This window comes from Pleurodeles waltl, unplaced genomic scaffold (assembly GCF_031143425.1).
Source record: "Pleurodeles waltl isolate 20211129_DDA unplaced genomic scaffold, aPleWal1.hap1.20221129 scaffold_39, whole genome shotgun sequence".
NCBI classification, from domain to species: domain Eukaryota; kingdom Metazoa; phylum Chordata; class Amphibia; order Caudata; family Salamandridae; genus Pleurodeles; species Pleurodeles waltl.
This window is the reverse complement of record NW_027150097.1, coordinates 8768476-8788276: the sequence shown is the minus strand read 5'-3', so window position 1 is coordinate 8788276 and position 19801 is coordinate 8768476. Positions and strand designations below refer to the sequence as shown.

General features: G+C 48.7%; 2 non-coding genes across 2 annotated transcripts; both read right to left on the bottom strand.

The window, feature by feature from the left end:
* Nucleotides 1-4640: 4640 nt before the first annotated feature.
* TRNAM-CAU (transfer RNA methionine (anticodon CAU)) lies at nucleotides 4641-4723 on the bottom strand. Its single transcript has one exon. It is a non-coding gene; the product is annotated as a tRNA-Met (tRNA).
* Nucleotides 4724-14353: 9630 nt separating this feature from the next.
* TRNAM-CAU (transfer RNA methionine (anticodon CAU)) lies at nucleotides 14354-14436 on the bottom strand. Its single transcript has one exon. It is a non-coding gene; the product is annotated as a tRNA-Met (tRNA).
* Nucleotides 14437-19801: the final 5365 nt, after the last annotated feature.

The following is a 19801-nucleotide window of genomic DNA, read 5'->3' as shown; positions in this document are numbered from 1 at the left end:
ATCTGAAGCTGATGAAGGAGAGAGGATGGATCATCCTGACAGTGGATCCGATGGTGACTGCTACTAATTCTCAATCATCTACTACATGGGGTGTGGACATGCTGAATTTTGAGCCAGTGCACATGGCCGGTGGTGACTGCTACTAATTCTCAATCATCTACTACAGGGGGTGTGGACATGCAGAATTTGGAGCCAGTTCAAGATTCAGATCAGGAGGTGCCTGGCTCCATACCAATCAACTCAGTGCCTCTGAGACAAGGACTTGAACGGTACAGTTTGAGTCCTCGACCGCCATGCTCAACGCGGCTGCAAGGATTCGGGGTCGATTGACTGAATGTGGCATTTCTTGTTGTGTACTATTCTTGTATACTGGTTTAGTATAGTATCTTTTTTTTGAGCACCTATGTTTGTTTTGTATTGGTTAAGGAGAAATGTTGTGTTCGTCATGGGCACGCCTATGATGCACACCAAGGGAGGTAGGGAGTGTTAGTCTCCCCCGAGTTTTGGAGTTGGATGGTAGGCGCGGTGACGTGGAACCGGAGAGAATAAAAGGTCAGGGAAGGTGTTCCTCGTGGCCAGTGACTCTATATTATTCTCTGTGTATTTATTAAAACTTACTTGCGAAACAGGCACTGTGTGTGCACGATGCAACACACCCCTCCCATGCCCTGAATACAGAAGTTAAAAACCAGCTGTGATTGGGACGCAGGGGACCCTGGTGCCACTGAACCTTCTGCACTGTGAACCTGCTGAACTATTGACAGCTGCGCTTTTGATATGTAGGGTCGAAACCTTTATCTCGGCCCCTCTATCACGATTTGTTGAAGATGCTGTGATTTCCTGCTTTACCGATTTACTGCGATTTAGCCAACTTCAGGCAATTAGTGCAAGCAACGGAAAATAGATCTTATCGATAATTTACAGAAACTGTTGACATTGTTTTTGATACGGTGCTTGGGAAAAAAAAGTCCAAAAATTTATCCACCTCGCAAAAGACACTTGTCAGAAGAGGGGCTTGAACCCACGTCTCCAAGGGAGACTGTGATCTGAATGCAGCACCTTAGACCACTCGGCCATTCTGACACTCTTCAAACCTCCCTCATGGCACAATTTCGAGCGTATAAACCAAAATGAGTGCCATGTACTGAGTGAATGTTGTTTAATGTCCTCTGTATTTTCAATTCCAGACCTTCCTGCTCAGGGAAACAGTGGGATCTGAAGCTGATGAAGGAGAGAGGATGGATCATCCTGACAGTGAATCCGGTGGTGACTGCTACTAATTCTCAATCATCGACTACATGGGGTGTGGACATGCAGAAGTTTGAGCCAGTGCACATGGCCGGTGGTGACTGCTACTAATTCTCAATCATCTACTACAAGGGGTGTGGACATGCAGAATTTGGAGCCAGTTCAAGATTCAGATCAGGAGGTGCCTGGCTCCATACCAATCAACTCAGTGCCTCTGAGACAAGGACTTGAATGGTGCAGTTTGAGTCCTCGACCGCCATGCTCAACGCGGCTGCAAGGATTCGGGGTGGATTGACTGAATGTGGCATTTCTTGTTGTGTACTATTCTTGTATACTAGTTTAGTATAGTATCTTTTTATTGAGCAGCTATGTTTGTTTTGTATTGGTTAAGGAGAAATGTTGTGTTCGTCATGGGCACGCCTATGATGCACACCAAGGGAGGTAGGGAGTGTTAGTCTCCCCCGAGTTTTGGAGTTGGATGGTAGGCGCGGTGACGTGGAACCGGAGAGAATAAAAGGTCAGGGAAGGTGTTCCTCGTGGCCAATGACTCTATATTATTCTCTGTGTATTTATTAAAACTTATCTGCGAAACAGGCATCGTGTGTGCACGATGCAACACACCCCTCCCATGCCCTGAATACAGAAGTTAAAAACCAGCTGTGATTGGGACGCAGGGGACCCTGGTGCCACTGAACCTTCTGCACTGTGAACCTGCTGAACTATTGACAGCTGTGCTTTTGGTATGTAGGGTCGAAACCTTTATCTCGGCCCCTCTATCACGATGTGTTGAAGATGCTGTGATTTCCTGCTTTACCGATTTACTGCGATTTAGCCAACTTCAGGCAATTAGTGAAAGCAATGGACAATAGATCTTATCGATAATTTACAGAAACTGTTGACATTGTTTTTGATAAGGGTGCTTGGAAATAAAAAGTCCAAAAATGTATCCACCTCGCAAAAGACACTTGTCAGAAGAGGGGTTTGAACCCACGTCTCCAAGGGAGACTGTGACCTGAATGCAGCACCTTAGACCACCCGGCCATCCTGACACTCTTGACACCAGACTGATGGCTCAATTTTCAGCTTATAAACCAAAATGAGTGCCATGTACTGAGTGACTGTTATTTAATGTCCTCTGTATTTTCAATTCCAGACCTTCCTGCTCAGGGAAACAGTGGGATCTGAAGCTGATGAAGGAGAGAGGATGGATCATCCTGACAGTGGACCCTGTGGTGACTGCTACTAATTCTCAATCATCTACTACATGGGGTGTGGACTTGCAGAATTTTGAGCCAGTGCATATGGCCGGTGGTGACTGCTACTAATTCTCAATCATCTACTACAGGGGGTGTGGACATGCAGAATTTGGAGCCAGCTCAAGATTCAGATCAGGAGGTGCCTGGCTCCATACCAATCAACTCAGTGCCTCTGAGACAAGGACTTGAACGGTACAGTTTGAGTCCTCGACCGCCATGCTCAACGCAGCTGCAAGGATTCGGGGTGGATTGACTGAATGTGGTATTTATTGTTGTGTACTATTCTTGTATACTGGATTAGTATAGTATCTTTTTTTTGAGCAGCTATGTTTGTTTTGTATTGGTTAAGGAGAAATGTGTTTGTCATGGGCACGCCCATGATGCACACCAAGGGAGGTAGGGAGTGTTAGTCTCCCCCGAGTTTTGGAGTTGGATGGTAGGTGCGGTGATGTGGAAACTGAGAGAATAAAAGGTAGGGGAAGGTGTTCCTCGTGGCTAAAGACTCCATATTATTCTTTGTGTATTTATTAAAACTTCTCTGCAAAACAGGCACTGTGTGTGCACGACGCAACACCCCCACCCCTCCCATCCCCTGAATACAGAAGTTAAAAACCAGCTGTGATTGGGACGCAGGGGACCCTGGTGCCACTGAACCTTCTGCACTGTGAACCTGCTGAACTATTGACAGCAGCGCTTTTTATATGTAGGGTCGAAACCTTTATCTCAGCCCCTCTATCACGATTTGTTGAAGATGCTGTGATTTCCTGCTTTACCGATTTACTGCGATTTAGCCAACTTCAGGTAATTAGTGCAAGCAACGGAAAATAGATCTTATCGATAATTTACAGAAACTGTTGACATTGTTTTTGATACGGTGCTTGGGAAAAAAAAGTCCAAAAATGTATCCACTTCGCAAAATACACTTGTCAGAAGTGGGATTTGAACCCACACCTCCAAGGGAGGCTGTGACCTGAACGCAGCGCCTCAGACCACTCGGCCATCCTGACACTCTTCACACCCCCCTCATGGCTCAATTTCGAGCGTATAAACCAAAATAAGTGCCATGTACTGAGTGAATGTTGTTTAATGTCCTCTGTATTTTCAATTCCAGACCTTCCTACTCAGGGAAACAGTGGGATCTGAAGCTGATGAAGGAGAGAGGATGGATCATCCTGACAGTGAATCCGGTGGTGACTGCTACTAATTCTCAATCATCGACTACATGGGGTGTGGACATGCAGAAGTTTGAGCCAGTGCACATGGCCGGTGGTGACTGCTACTAATTCTCAATCATCTACTACAAGGGGTGTGGACATGCAGAATTTGGTGCCAGTTCAAGATTCAGATCAGGAGGTGCCTGGCTCCATACCAATCAACTCAGTGCCTCTGAGACAAGGACTTGAACGGTACAGTTTGAGTCCTCGACCGCCATGCTCAACGCGGCTGCAAGGATTCGGGGTGGATTGACTGAATGTGGCATTTCTTGTTGTGTACTATTCTTGTATACTGGATTAGTATAGTATCTTTTTTTTGAGCAGCTATGTTTGTTTTGTATTGGTTAAGGAGAAATGTTGTGTTCGTAATGGGCACGCCTATGATGCACACCAAGGGAGGTAGGGAGTGTTAGTCTCCCCGAGTTTTGGAGTTGGATGGTAGGCGCGGTGACGTGGAACCGGAGAGAATAAAAGGTCAGGGAAGGTGTTCCTCGTGGCCAATGACTCTATATTATTCTCTGTGTATTTATTAAAACTTATCTGCGAAACAGGCACCGTGTGTGCACGATGCAACACACCCCTCCCATGCCCTGAATACAGAAGTTAAAATCCAGCTGTGATTGGGACGCAGGGGACCCTGGTGCCACTGAACCTTCTGCACTGTGAACCTGCTGAACTATTGACAGCTGCGCTCTTGATATGTAGGGTCGAAACCTTTATCTCTGCCCCTCTATCACGATTTGTTGAAGATGCTGTGATTATCCGCTTTACCGATTTACTGCGATTTAGCCAACTTCAGGAAATTAGTGCAAGCAACGGACAATAGATCTTATCGATAATTTACAGAAACTGTTGACATTGTTTTTGATACGGGTGCTTGGAAAAAAAAGTCAAAAAATGTATCCACCTCGCAAAAGACACTTGTCAGAAGTGGGATTCGAACCCACGCCTCCAAAGGAGACTGCGACATGAACGCAGCACCTTAGACCACTCGGCCATCCTGACACTCTTGACACTGCACTGATGGCTCAATTTCCAGCTTATAAACCAAAATGAGTGCCATGTACTGAGTGAATGTTGTTTAATGTCCTCTGTATTTTCAATTCCAGACCTTCCTGCTCAGGGAAACAGTGGGATCTGAAGCTGATGAAGGAGAGAGGATGGACCCTCTGCACCCCCCTTCCCCGCCCAAGTCGGGGATGGAAGGGGAAGACCTTCCCCTTCCACCCCCGACCCCCCCCCACCCCCCCCTGTGACGTCAGCGCGCGCGCGCTGATGTGTCACAGGGGCCTCCCTCGTCGCGCTGGAAGCTCTGCTTCCAGCGCGATTGAAAAAGAAATGCAAAAGCATTTCTTTTTCAATCACTTGGGAGGCCCGGAGGGGCTTCAAAGGGAAGGAAAAGTATTTCCTTCCCTTTGAAGTCCCTCCGAGGGTTTCAAAAGCCGGATTGCTTGCAATCCGGCTTTTGAAACCCCACTAGACACCAAGGATTTTTATTTTTTTCTTAGAAATTGACAAAAGGGAGCGACCCCTTGGGCAAGGGTCGCTCCCAGGGGGGGCATTTTTTTGAAAAGGCCTTTTCTGCCCCCAGGGGGGGCAGAAACCTCTAGGCACCAGGGACCATTTTTTTTTTTTTTTTTTCATTTTTTTTTTTTTTTGGTGGGGAGCGACCCCTTAGGCAAGGGTCGCTCCCCTTGGGGGAAAATTATAATTTGCCCATTTCTGCCCCCCTTGGGGGCAGATTGGCCTATTTTGATGAGGCCAATCTGCCCCCAAGGGGGGTAGAAACCACTAGACACCAGGGAGTTTTTTCTTTGCGTGAATTTCACGCAAAGGGAGCGACCACTTAGGCAAGGGTCGCTCCCTGGGGGGGGAGGGGAATTTATTTTAGGCCATTTCTGCCCCCCCTGGGGGCAGATCGGCCTATTATTAGGCCGATCTGCCCCCAGGGGGGGAAGAAACCTCTAGGCGCCAGGGCAAAATTTTTTTGTGTGTTTTTTTTTTTTTTCTTTTTTTTTTTTTAGAGATGGGGAGTGACCCATCAGGCAAGGGTCGCTCCCCTGGGGAGCAAATTGTATTTAGACCATTTCTGCCCCCCTGGGGGCAGATTGGCCGATTTTAGGTCAATCTGCCCCCAAGGGGGCAGAAACCACTAGGCACCGGGGATTTGTTTTTTGGCGCCAATGTCACGCAGGGGGAGCGACCCCGTAGGCAAGGGTCGCTCCCGGGGGGGGGGTGGGGGTTGGGGGGGCAAATTTATTTTAGGCCATTTCTGCCCCCCCGGGGAACAGATCGGCCTATTATTAGGCCGAACTGCCCCCGGGGGGGGGGCAGAACACTCTAGGCGCCAGGGCAATTTTTTTTTTGTGTTTTTTTTTTTTGTTGTTTCTTTTTTTAGAGATGGGGAGCGACCCATCAGGCAAGGGTCGCTCCCCTGGGGGGGGCAAATTGTATTTAGACCATTTCTGCCCCCCTGGGGGCAGATTGGCCAATTTTAGGTCAATCTGCCCCCAAGGGGGCAGAAATCACTAGGCACCGGGGATTTGTTTTTTGGCGCCAATGTCACGCAGGGGGAGTGACCCCGTAGGCAAGGGTCGCTCCCGGGGGGGGGTGGGGGTTGGGGGGGCAAATTTATTTTAGGCCATTTCTGCCCCCCCGGGGGGCAGATCGTCCTATTATTAGGCCGAACTGCCCCCGGGGGGGGGGGGGGGAAGAACACTCTAGGCCCCAGGGCAATTTTTTTTTTGTGTTTTTTTTTTTTTGTTGTTTCTTTTTTTAGAGATGGGGAGCGACCCATCAGGCAAGGGTCGCTCCCCTGGGGGGGCAAATTGTATTTAGACCATTTCTGCCCCCCTGGGGGCAGATTGGCCAATTTTAGGTCAATCTGCCCCCAAGGGGGCAGAAACCACTAGGCACCGGGGATTTGTTTTTTGGCGCCAATGTCACGCAGGGGGAGCGACCCCGTAGGCAAGGGTCGCTCCCGGGGGGGGTGGGTGTTGGGGGGGCAAATTTATTTTAGGCCATGTCTGCCCCCCCGGGGGGCAGATCGGCCTATTATTAGGCCGATCTGCCCCCGGGGGGGGGCAGAAACCTCTAGGCGCCAGGGGAATTTTTCTTTTTTTTCTTTGTTTTTTTTTTTAGAGATGGGGAGCGACCCATCAGGCAAAAGTCGCTCCCCTGGGGGACAAATTGTATTTAGGCCATTTCTGCCCCCCTTGGGGGCAGATTGGCTGAGTTTAGGTCAACCTGCCCCCAAGGGGGCAGAAACCACTAGGCACCGGGGATTTGTTTTTTGGTGCCAATGTCACGCAGGGGGAGCGACCCCGTAGGCAAGGGTCGCTCCCGGCGGGGGAGGGTGGGGGTTGGGGGGGCAAATTTATTTTAGGGCATTTCTGCCCCCCCCCCCCTGGGGCCGGCTGAGCTACAGGCCAAACACCACAGGTAGGCACCTTGCAAAAAACACCTCTGTTTTCTGTGAAAAAATATGTTGTGTCCACGTTGTGTTTTGGGCCATTTCCTTTTGTGGGCGCTAGGCCTACCCACAGAAGTGATGTACCATTTTTATCGAGAGACTTAGGGGAACGCTGGGTGGAAGGAAATTTGTGGCTCCTCTCAGATTCCAGAACTTTCTGTCACCGAAATGAGAGGAAAAAGTGTTTTTTGGGCCAAATTTTGATGTTTGCAAAGGATTCTGGGTAACATAACCTGGTCAGAGCCCCGCAAGTCACCCCATCTTGGATTCCCCTGGGTTTCTAGTTTTCAAAAATGCACTGGTTTGCTAGGTTTCCTCAGGTGTCGGCTGAGCTACAGGCCAAAATCCACAGGTAGGCACTGCTTTTTATAAAAAAATTTGATGTGTCCACGTTGTGTTTTGGGCCCTTTCCTTTCGTGGGCGCTAGTCCTACCCACACAAGTGAGGTATCATTTTTATCGGGAGACTTGGGGGAACGCTGGGTAGAAGGAAATTTGTGGCTCCTCTCAGATTCCAGAACTTTCTGCCACAGAAATGTGAGTAACATGTGTATTTTTAGCCAAATTTTGATGTTTGCAAAGGATTCAGGGTAACAGAACCTGGTCCGAGCCCCGCAAGTCACCCCTCCTTGGATTCCCCTAGGTCTCTAGTTTTCAGAAATGCACAGGTTTGGTAGGTTTCCCTAGGTGGCGGCTGAGCTAGAGGCCAAAATCTACAGGTAGTCACTTTGCTAAAAACAGCTCTGTTTTCTGTGATATGTCCACGTTGTGTTTTGGGGCATATCCTGTCGCGGGCGCTAGGCCTACCCACACAAGTGAGGTATCATTTTTATCGGGAGACGTGGGGGAACGCTGGGTGGAAGGAAATTTGTGGCTCCTCTCAGATTCCAGAACTTTCTGCCACAGAAATGTGAGGAACATGTGTTTTTTTAGCCAAATTTTGAGGTTTGCAAAGGATTCTGGGTAACAGAACCTGGTCCGAGCCACACAAGTCACCCCTCCTTGGATTCCCCTTGGTCTCTAGTTTTCAGAAATGCATAGGTTTGGTAGGTTTCCCTAGGTGGCGGCTGAGCTAGAGGCCAAAATCTACAGGTAGTCACTTTGCTAAAAACAGCTCTGTTTTCTGTGATGTGTCCACGTTGTGTTTTGGGGCATATCCTGTCGCGGGCGCTAGGCCTACCCACACAAGTGAGGTATCATTTTTATCGGGAGACGTGGGGGAACGCTGGGTGGAAGGAAATTTGTGGCTCCTCTCAGATTCCAGAACTTTCTGCCACAGAAATGTGAGGAACATGTGTTTTTTTAGCCAAATTTTGAGGTTTGCAAAGGATTCTGGGTAACAGAACCTGGTCCGAGCCACACAAGTCACCCCTCCTTGGATTCCCCTAGGTCTCTCGTTTTCAGAAATGCACAGGTTTGGTAGGTTTCCCTAGGTGGCGGCTGAGCTAGAGGCCAAAATCTACAGGTAGTCACTTTGCTAAAAACAGCTCTGTTTTCTGTGATATGTCCACGTTGTGTTTTGGGGCATATCCTGTCGCGGGCGCTAGGCCTACCCACACAAGTGAGGTATCATTTTTATCGGGAGACGTGGGGGAACGCTGGGTGGAAGGAAATTTGTGTCTCCTCTCAGATTCCAGAACTTTCTGCCACAGAAATGTGAGGAACATGTGTTTTTTAGCCAAATTTTGAGGTTTGCAAAGGATTCTGGGTAACAGAACCTGGTCCGAGCCACACAACTCACCCCTCCTTGGATTCCCCTAGGTCTCTAGTTTTCAGAAATGCACAGGTTTGGTAGGTTTCCCTAGGTGGCGGCTGAGCTAGAGGCCAAAATCTACAGGTAGTCACTTTGCTAAAAACAGCTCTGTTTTCTGTGATATGTCCACGTTGTGTTTTGGGGCATATCCTGTCGCAGGCGCTAGGCCTACCCACACAAGTGAGGTATCATTTTTATCGGGAGACGTGGGGGAACGCTGGGTGGAAGGAAATTTGTGGCTCCTCTCAGATTCCAGAACTTTCTGCCACAGAAATGTGAGGAACATGTGTTTTTTTAGCCAAATTTTGAGGTTTGCAAAGGATTCTGGGTAACAGAACCTGGTCCGAGCCACACAAGTCACCCCTCCTTGGATTCCCCTAGGTCTCTAGTTTTCAGAAATGCATAGGTTTGGTAGGTTTCCCTAGGTGGCGGCTGAGCTAGAGGCCAAAATCTACAGGTAGTCACTTTGCTAAAAACATATCTGTTTTCTGTGATATGTCCACGTTGTGTTTTGGGGCATATCCTGTCGCGGGCGCTAGGCCTACCCACACAAGTGAGGTATCATTTTTATCTGGAGACGTGGGGGAACGCTGGGTGGAAGGAAATTTGTGTCTCCTCTCAGATTCCAGAACTTTCTGCCACAGAAATGTGAGGAACATGTGTTTTTTAGCCAAATTTTGAGGTTTGCAAAGGATTCTGGGTAACAGAACCTGGTCCGAGCCACACAAGTCACCCCTCCTTGGATTCCCCTAGGTTTCTAGTTTACAGAAATGCACAGGTTTGGTAGGTTTCCCTAGGTGGCGGCTGAGCTAGAGGCCAAAATCTACAGGTAGTTACTTTGCTAAAAACAGCTCTGTTTTCTGTGATATGTCCACGTTGTGTTTTGGGGCATATCCTGTCGCGGGCGCTAGGCCTACCCACACAAGTGAGGTATCATTTTTATCGGGAGACGTGGGGGAACGCTGGGTGGAAGGAAATTTGTGGCTCCTCTCAGATTCCAGAACTTTCTGCCACAGAAATGTGAGGAACATGTGTTTTTTTTAGCCAAATTTTGAGGTTTGCAAAGAATTCTGGGTAACAGAACCTGGTCCGAGCCACACAAGTCACCCCTCCTTGGATTCCCCTAGGTCTCTAGTTTTCAGAAATGCACAGGGTTGGTAGGTTTCCCTAGGTGGCGGCTGAGCTAGAGGCCAAAATCTACAGGTAGTCACTTTGCTAAAAACAGCTCTGTTTTCTGTGATGTATCCACGTTGTGTTTTGGGGCATATCCTGTCGCGGGCGCTAGGCCTACCCAAACAAGTGAGGTATCATTTTTATCGGGAGACTTGGGGGAACATAGAATAGCAAAACAAGTGTTATTGCCCCTTGTCTTTCTCTACATTTATTCCTTCCAAATATAGGGGTGTGTGTAAAAAAGACATCTATTTGAGAAATTCCATGTAATTCACGTGCTACTATGGTCACCCCGGAATTCAGAGATGTGCCAATAACCACTGCTCCTCAACACCTTATCTTGTGCCCTTTTTGGAAATGCAAAGGTTTTCTTGATAGCTATTTTTTACTCCTTATATTTCAGCAAATGAATTACTGTATACCCGGTATAGAATGAAAACGCACTGCAGGGTGCAGCTCATTTATTGGCTCTGGGTTCCTCGGGTTCTTGATGAACCTACAAACCCTATATATCCCCGCAACCAGAGGAGTCCAGCAGACGTAACGGTATTTTGCTTTCGATAATCTGACATTGCAGGGAAAAGTTAAAGAGTAAAAAGTAGAGAAAAATTGATGTTTTTTTCACCTCAATTTCAATATTTTTCTTTTTCAGCTGTTATTTTCTGTAGGAAACCCTTGTAGGATCTACACAAATGACCCCTTGCTGAATTCAGAATTTTGTCTACTTTTCAGAAATGTTTAGGTTTCAGGGATCCAGCATTGGTTTCATGACCATTCCTGTCACTGACTGGAAGGAGGCTGAAAGCACAAAAAATTGCACAAATGGGGTATGCCCCAGTAAAATGCCAAAATTGTGTTGAAAAATTGGGTTTTCGGATTCAAGTCTGCCTGTTCCTGAAAGCTGGGAAGCTGCTGAGTTTAGCACCGCAAACCCTTTGTTGATGCCATTTTCAGGGGAAAAACCACAAGCCTTCTTCTGAAGCCCCTTTTTCCAATTTTTTTGAAAAAAACGAAATTTTCACTGTATTTTGGCCAATTTCTTGGCCTCCTTCAGGGGAACCCACAAAGTCTGGGTACCTATAGAATCCCTAGGATGTTGGAAAAAAAGGACGCAAATTTGGCTTGGTTAGCTTATGTGGACAAAAAGTTATGAGGGCCTAAGCGCGAACTGCCCCAAATAGGCAAAAAAAGGCCTGGCACAGGAGGGGGAAAAGGCCTGGCAGCGAAGGGGTTAAGGAGAAATGTTGTGTTCGTCATGGGCACGCCTATGATGCACACCAAGGGAGGTAGGGAGTGTTAGTCTCCCCCGAGTTTTGGAGTTGGATGGTAGGCGCGGTGACGTGGAACCGGAGAGAATAAAAGGTCAGGGAAGGTGTTCCTCGTGGCCAATGACTCTATATTATTCTCTGTGTATTTATTAAAACTTATCTGTGAAACAGGCACTGTGTGTGCACGATGCAACACACCCCTCCCATGCCCTGAATACAGAAGTTAAAAACCAGCTGTGATTGGGATGCAGGGGACCCTGGTGCCACTGAACCTTCTGCACTGTGAACCTGCTGAACTATTGACAGCTGTGCTTTTGATATGTAGGGTCGAAAACTTTATCTCGGCCCCTCTATCACGATTTGTTGAAGATGCTGTGATTTCCTGCTTTACCGATTTACTGCGATTTAGCCAACTTCAGGCAATTAGTGCAAGCAACAGACAATAGATCTTATCGATAATTTACAGAAACTGTTGACATTGTTTTTGATAAGGGTGCTTGGAAAAAAAAAGTCCAAAAATATATCCACCTCGCAAAAGACACTTGTCAGAAGAGGGGTTTGAACCCACGTCTCCAAGGGAGACTGTGATCTGAATGCAGCACCTTAGACCACCCAGCCATCCTGACACTCTTGACACCAGACTGATGGCTCAATTTCCAGCTTATAAACCAAAATGAGTGCCATGTACTGAGTGAATGTTATTTAATGTCCTCTGTATTTTCAATTCCAGACCTTCCTGCTCGGGGAAACAGTGGGATCTGAAGCTGATGAAGGAGAGAGGATGGATCATCCTGACAGTGGACCCTGTGGTGACTGCTACTAATTCTCAATCATCTACTACATGGGGTGTGGACTTGCAGAATTTTGAGCCAGTGCATATGGCCGGTGGTGACTGCTACTAATTCTCAATCATCTACTACAGGGGGTGTGGACATGCAGAATTTGGAGCCAGCTCAAGATTCAGATCAGGAGGTGCCTGGCTCCATACCAATCAACTCAGTGCCTCTGAGACAAGGACTTGAACGGTACAGTTTGAGTCCTCGACCGCCATGCTCAACGCAGCTGCAAGGATTCGGGGTGGATTGACTGAATGTGGTATTTATTGTTGTGTACTATTCTTGTATACTGGATTAGTATAGTATCTTTTTTTTGAGCAGCTATGTTTGTTTTGTATTGGTTAAGGAGAAATGTGTTTGTCATGGGCACGCCCATGATGCACACCAAGGGAGGTAGGGAGTGTTAGTCTCCCCCGAGTTTTGGAGTTGGATGGTAGGTGCGGTGATGTGGAAACGGAGAGAATAAAAGGTAGGGGAAGGTGTTCCTCGTGGCTAAAGACTCCATATTATTCTTTGTGTATTTATTAAAACTTCTCTGCAAAACAGGCACTGTGTGTGCACGACGCAACACCCCCACCCCTCCCATCCTCTGAATACAGAAGTTAAAAACCAGCTGTGATTGGGACGCAGGGGACCCTGGTGCCACTGAACCTTCTGCACTGTGAACCTGCTGAACTATTGACAGCAGCGCTTTTTATATGTAGGGTCGAAACCTTTATCTCAGCCCCTCTATCACGATTTGTTGAAGATGCTGTGATTTCCTGCTTTACCGATTTACTGCGATTTAGCCAACTTCAGGCAATTAGTGCAAGCAACGGAAAATAGATCTTATCGATAATTTACAGAAACTGTTGACATTGTTTTTGATACGGTGCTTGGGAAAAAAAAGTCCAAAAATGTATCCACTTCGCAAAATACACTTGTCAGAAGTGGGATTTGAACCCACACCTCCAAGGGAGGCTGTGACCTGAATGCAGCGCCTCAGACCACTCGGCCATCCTGACACTCTTCACACCTCCCTCATGGCTCAATTTCGAGCGTATAAACCAAAATGAGTGCCATGTACTGAGTGAATGTTGTTTAATGTCCTCTGTATTTTCAATTCCAGACCTTCCTACTCAGGGAAACAGTGGGATCTGAAGCTGATGAAGGAGAGAGGATGGATCATCCTGACAGTGAATCCGGTGGTGACTGCTACTAATTCTCAATCATCGACTACATGGGGTGTGGACATGCAGAAGTTTGAGCCAGTGCACATGGCCGGTGGTGACTGCTATTAATTCTCAATCATCTACTACAAGGGGTGTGGACATGCAGAATTTGGAGCCAGTTCAAGATTCAGATCAGGAGGTGCCTGGCTCCATACCTATCAACTCAGTGCCTCTGAGACAAGGACTTGAACGGTACAGTTTGAGTCCTCGACCGCCATGCTCAACGCGGCTGCAAGGATTCGGGGTGGATTGACTGAATGTGGCATTTCTTGTTGTGTACTATTCTTGTATACTGGATTAGTATAGTATCTTTTTTTTGAGCAGCTATGTTTGTTTTGTATTGGTTAAGGAGAAATGTTGTGTTCGTCATGGGCACGCCTATGATGCACACCAAGGGAGGTAGGGAGTGTTAGTCTCCCCGAGTTTTGGAGTTGGATGGTAGGCGCGGTGACGTGGAACCGGAGAGAATAAAAGGTCAGGGAAGGTGTTCCTCGTGGCCAATGACTCTATATTATTCTCTGTGTATTTATTAAAACTTATCTGCGAAACAGGCACCGTGTGTGCACGATGCAACACACCCCTCCCATGCCCTGAATACAGAAGTTAAAAACCAGCTGTGATTGGGACGCAGGGGACCCTGGTGCCACTGAACCTTCTGCACTGTGAACCTGCTGAACTATTGACAGCTGCGCTCTTGATATGTAGGGTCGAAACCTTTATCTCTGCCCCTCTATCACGATTTGTTGAAGATGCTGTGATTATCCGCTTTACCGATTTACTGCGATTTAGCCAACTTCAGGAAATTAGTGCAAGCAACGGACAATAGATCTTATCGATAATTTACAGAAACTGTTGACATTGTTTTTGATACGGGTGCTTGGAAAAAAAAAGTCAAAAAATGTTTCCACCTCGCAAAAGACACTTGTCAGAAGTGGGATTCGAACCCACGCCTCCAAAGGAGACTGCGACATGAACGCAGCGCCTTAGACCACTCGGCCATCCTAACACTCTTGACACTGCACTGATGGCTCAATTTCCAGCTTATAAACCAAAATGAGTGCCATGTACTGAGTGAATGTTGTTTAATGTCCTCTGTATTTTCAATTCCAGACCTTCCTGCTCAGGGAAACAGTGGGATCTGAAGCTGATGAAGGAGAGAGGATGGACCCTCTGCACCCCCCTTCCCCCCCCTAGTCGGGGATGGAAGGGGAAGACCTTCCCCTTCCACCCCCGCCCCCCCCCCACCCCCCCCTGTGACGTCAGCGCGCGCGCGCTGATGTGTCACAGGGGCCTCCCTCGTCGCGCTGGAAGCTCTGCTTCCAGCGCGATTGAAAAAGAAATGCAAAAGCATTTCTTTTTCAATCACTTGGGAGGCCCGGAGGGGCTTCAAAGGGAAGGAAAAGTATTTCCTTCCCTTTGAAGTCCCTCCGAGGGTTTCAAAAGCCGGATTGCTTGCAATCCGGCTTTTGAAACCCCACTAGACACCAAGGATTTTTTTTTTTTTCTTAGAAATTGACAAAAGGGAGCGACCCCTTGGGCAAGGGTCGCTCCCAGGGGGGGCATTTTTTTGAAAAGGCCTTTTCTGCCCCCAGGGGGGGCAGAAACCTCTAGGCACCAGGGACCATTTTTTTTTTTTTTTTTTTCATTTTTTTTTTTTTTTGGTGGGGAGCGACCCCTTAGGCAAGGGTCGCTCCCCTTGGGGGAAAATTATAATTTGCCCATTTCTGCCCCCCTTGGGGGCAGATTGGCCTATTTTGATGAGGCCAATCTGCCCCCAAGGGGGGTAGAAACCACTAGACACCAGGGAGTTTTTTCTTTGCGTGAATTTCACGCAAAGGGAGCGACCACTTAGGCAAGGGTCGCTCCCTGGGGGGGGAGGGGAATTTATTTTAGGCCATTTCTGCCCCCCCTGGGGGCAGATCGGCCTATTATTAGGCCGATCTGCCCCCAGGGGGGGAAGAAACCTCTAGGCGCCAGGGCAAATTTTTTTTGTGTGTTTTTTTTTTTTTTTCTTTTTTTTTTTTTAGAGATGGGGAGCGACCCATCAGGCAAGGGTCGCTCCCCTGGGGGGCAAATTGTATTTAGACCATTTCTGCCCCCCTGGGGGCAGATTGGCCGATTTTAGGTCAATCTGCCCCCAAGGGGGCAGAAACCACTAGGCACCGGGGATTTGTTTTTTGGCGCCAATGTCACGCAGGGAGAGCGACCCCGTAGGCAAGGGTCGCTCCCGGGGGGGGGGTGGGGGTTGGGGGGGCAAATTTATTTTAGGCCATTTCTGCCCCCCCGGGGGACAGATCGGCCTATTATTAGGCCGAACTGCCCCCGGGGGGGGCAGAACACTCTAGGCGCCAGGGCAATTTTTTTTTTGTGTTTTTTTTTTTGTTGTTTCTTTTCTTAGAGATGGGGAGCGACCCATCAGGCAAGGGTCGCTCCCCTGGGGGGGCAAATTGTATTTAGACCATTTCTGCCCCCCTGGGAGCAGATTGGCCAATTTTAGGTCAATCTGCCCCCAAGGGGGCAGAAACCACTAGGCACCGGGGATTTGTTTTTTTGGCACCAATGTCACGCAGAGGGAGCGACCCCGTAGGCAAGGGTCGCTCCCGGGGGGGGGGGTGGGGGTTGGGGGGCAAATTTATTTTAGGCCATTTCTGCCCCCCCGGGGGACAGATCGGCCTATTATTAGGCCGAACTGCCCCCGGGGGGGGGGGCAGAACACTCTAGGCGCCAGGGCAATTTTTTTTTGTGTTTTTTTTTTTTTGTTGTTTCTTTTTTTAGAGATGGGGAGCGACCCATCAGGCAAGGGTCGCTCCCCTGGGGGGGCAAATTGTATGTAGACCATTTCTGCCCCCCTGGGGGCAGATTGGCCAATTTTAGGTCAATCTGCCCCCAAGGGGGCAGAAACCACTAGGCACCGGGGATTTGTTTTTTGGCGCCAATGTCACGCAGGGGGAGCGACCCCGTAGGCAAGGGTCGCTCCCGGGGGGGGGGGGGGTGGTTGAGGGGGGAAATTTATTTTAGGCCATTTCTGCCCCCCCGGGGGACAGATCGGCCTATTATTAGGCCGAACTGCCCCCGGGGGGGGGGGCAGAACACTCTAGGCGACAGGGCAATTTTTTTTTTGTGTTTTTTTTTGTTGTTGTTTCTTTTTTTAGAGATGGGGAGCGACCCATCAGGCAAGGGTCGCTCCCCTGGGGGGGGGGAAATTGTATTTAGACCATTTCTGCCCCCCTGGGGGCAGATTGGCCAATTTTAGGTCAATCTGCCCCCAAGGGGACAGAAATCACTAGGCACCGGGGATTTGTTTTTTGGCGCCAATGTCACGCAGGGGGAGTGACCCCGTAGGCAAGGGTCGCTCTCGGGGGGGGGTGAGGGTTGGGGGGGCAAATTTATTTTAGGCCATTTCTGCCCCCCCGGGGGGCAGATCGTCCTATTATTAGGCCGAACTGCCCCCGGGGGGGGGGGGGCAGAACACTCTAGGCACCAGGGCAATTTTTTTTTTGTGTTTTTTTTTTTTTTTTGTTTCTTTTTTTAGAGATGGGGAGCGACCCATCAGGCAAGGGTCGGTCCCCTGGGGGGGCAAATTGTATTTAGACCATTTCTGCCCCCCTGGGGGCAGATTGGCCAATTTTAGGTCAATCTGCCCCCAAGGGGGCAGAAACCACTAGGCACCGGGGATTTGTTTTTTGGCACCAATGTCACGCAGGGGGAGCGACCCCGTAGGCAAGGGTCGCTCCCGGGGGGGGTGGGTGTTGGGGGGGCAAATTTATTTTAGGCCATGTCTGCCCCCCCGGGGGGCAGATCGGCCTATTATTAGGCAGATCTGCCCCCGGGGGGGGGGCAGAAACCTCTAGGCGCCAGGGGAATTTTTCTTTTTTTTCTTTGTTTTTTTTTTTAGAGATGGGGAGCGACCCATCAGGCAAAAGTCGCTCCCCTGGGGTACAAATTGTATTTAGGCCATTTCTGCCCCCCTTGGGGGCAGATTGGCTGAGTTTAGGTCAACCTGCCCCCAAGGGGGCAGAAACCACTAGGCACCGGGGATTTGTTTTTTGGTGCCAATGTCACGCAGGGGGAGCGACCCCGTAGGCAAGGGTCGCTCCCGGCGGGGGAGGGTGGGGGTTGGGGGGGCAAATTTATTTTAGGGCATTTCTGCCCCCCTCCCCCTGGGGCCGGCTGAGCTACAGGCCAAACACCACAGGTAGGCACCTTGCAAAAAACACCTCTGTTTTCTGTGAAAAAATATGTTGTGTCCACGTTGTGTTTTGGGCCATTTCCTTTTGTGGGCGCTAGGCCTACCCACAGAAGTGATGTACCATTTTTATCGAGAGACTTAGGGGAACGCTGGGTGGAAGGGAATTTGTGGCTCCTCTCAGATTCCAGAACTTTCTGTCACCGAAATGAGAGGAAAAAGTGTTTTTTGGGCCAAATTTTGATGTTTGCAAAGGATTCTGGGTAACATAACCTGGTCAGAGCCCCGCAAGTCACCCCATCTTGGATTCCCCTGGGTTTCTAGTTTTCAAAAATGCACTGGTTTGCTAGGTTTCCTCAGGTGTCGGCTGAGCTACAGGCCAAAATCCACAGGTAGGCACTGCTTTTTATAAAAAAAATTGATGTGTCCACGTTGTGTTTTGGGCCCTTTCCTTTCGTGGGCGCTAGTCCTACCCACACAAGTGAGGTATCATTTTTATCGGGAGACTTGGGGGAACGCTGGGTAGAAGGAAATTTGTGGCTCCTCTCAGATTCCAGAACTTTCTGCCACAGAAATGTGAGTAACATGTGTATTTTTAGCCAAATTTTGAGGTTTGCAAAGGATTCTGGGTAACAGAACCTGGTCCGAGCCCCGCAAGTCACCCCTCCTTGGATTCCCCTAGGTCTCTAGTTTTCAGAAATGCACAGGTTTGGTAGGTTTCCCTAGGTGGCGGTTGAGCTAGAGGCCAAAATCTACAGGTAGTCACTTTGCTAAAAACAGCTCTGTTTTCTGTGATATGTCCACGTTGTGTTTTGGGGCATATCCTGTCGCGGGCGCTAGGCCTACCCACACAAGTGAGGTATCATTTTTATCGGGAGACGTGGGGGAACGCTGGGTGGAAGGAAATTTGTGGCTCCTCTCAGATTCCAGAACTTTCTGCCACAGAAATGTGAGGAACATGTGTTTTTTTAGCCAAATTTTGAGGTTTGCAAAGGATTCTGGGTAACAGAACCTGGTCCGAGCCACACAAGTCACCCCTCCTTGGATTCCCCTTGGTCTCTAGTTTTCAGAAATGCATAGGTTTGGTAGGTTTCCCTAGGTGGCGGCTGAGCTAGAGGCCAAAATCTACAGGTAGTCACTTTGCTAAAAACAGCTCTGTTTTCTGTGATGTGTCCACGTTGTGTTTTGGGGCATATCCTGTCGCGGGCGCTAGGCCTACCCACACAAGTGAGGTATCATTTTTATCGGGAGACGTGGGGGAACGCTGGGTGGAAGGAAATTTGTGGCTCCTCTCAGATTCCAGAACTTTCTGCCACAGAAATTTGAGGAACATGTGTTTTTTTAGCCAAATTTTGAGGTTTGCAAAGGATTCTGGGTAACAGAACCTGGTCCGAGCCACACAAGTCACCCCTCCTTGGATTCCCCTAGGTCTCTAGTTTTCAGAAATGCACAGGTTTGGTAGGTTTCCCTAGGTGGCGGCTGAGCTAGAGGCCAAAATCTACAGGTAGTCACTTTGCTAAAAACAGCTCTGTTTTCTGTGATATGTCCACGTTGTGTTTTGGGGCATATCCTGTCGCGGGCGCTAGGCCTACCCACACAAGTGAGGTATCATTTTTATCGGGAGACGTGGGGGAACGCTGGGTGGAAGGAAATTTGTGTCTCCTCTCAGATTCCAGAACTTTCTGCCACAGAAATGTGAGGAAAATGTGTTTTTTAGCCAAATTTTGAGGTTTGCAAAGGATTCTGGGTAACAGAACCTGGTCCGAGCCACACAACTCACCCCTCCTTGGATTCCCCTAGGTCTCTAGTTTTCAGAAAAGCACAGGTTTGGTAGGTTTCCCTAGGTGGCGGCTGAGCTAGAGGCCAAAATCTACAGGTAGTCACTTTGCTAAAAACAGCTCTGTTTTCTGTGATATGTCCACGTTGTGTTTTGGGGCATATCCTGTCGCAGGCGCTAGGCCTACCCACACAAGTGAGGTATCATTTTTATCGGGAGACGTGGGGGAACGCTGGGTGGAAGGAAATTTGTGGCTCCTCTCAGATTCCAGAACTTTCTGCCACAGAAATGTGAGGAACATGTGTTTTTTTAGCCAAATTTTGAGGTTTGCAAAGGATTCTGGGTAACAGAACCTGGTCCGAGCCACACAAGTCACCCCTCCTTGGATTCCCCTAGGTCTCTAGTTTT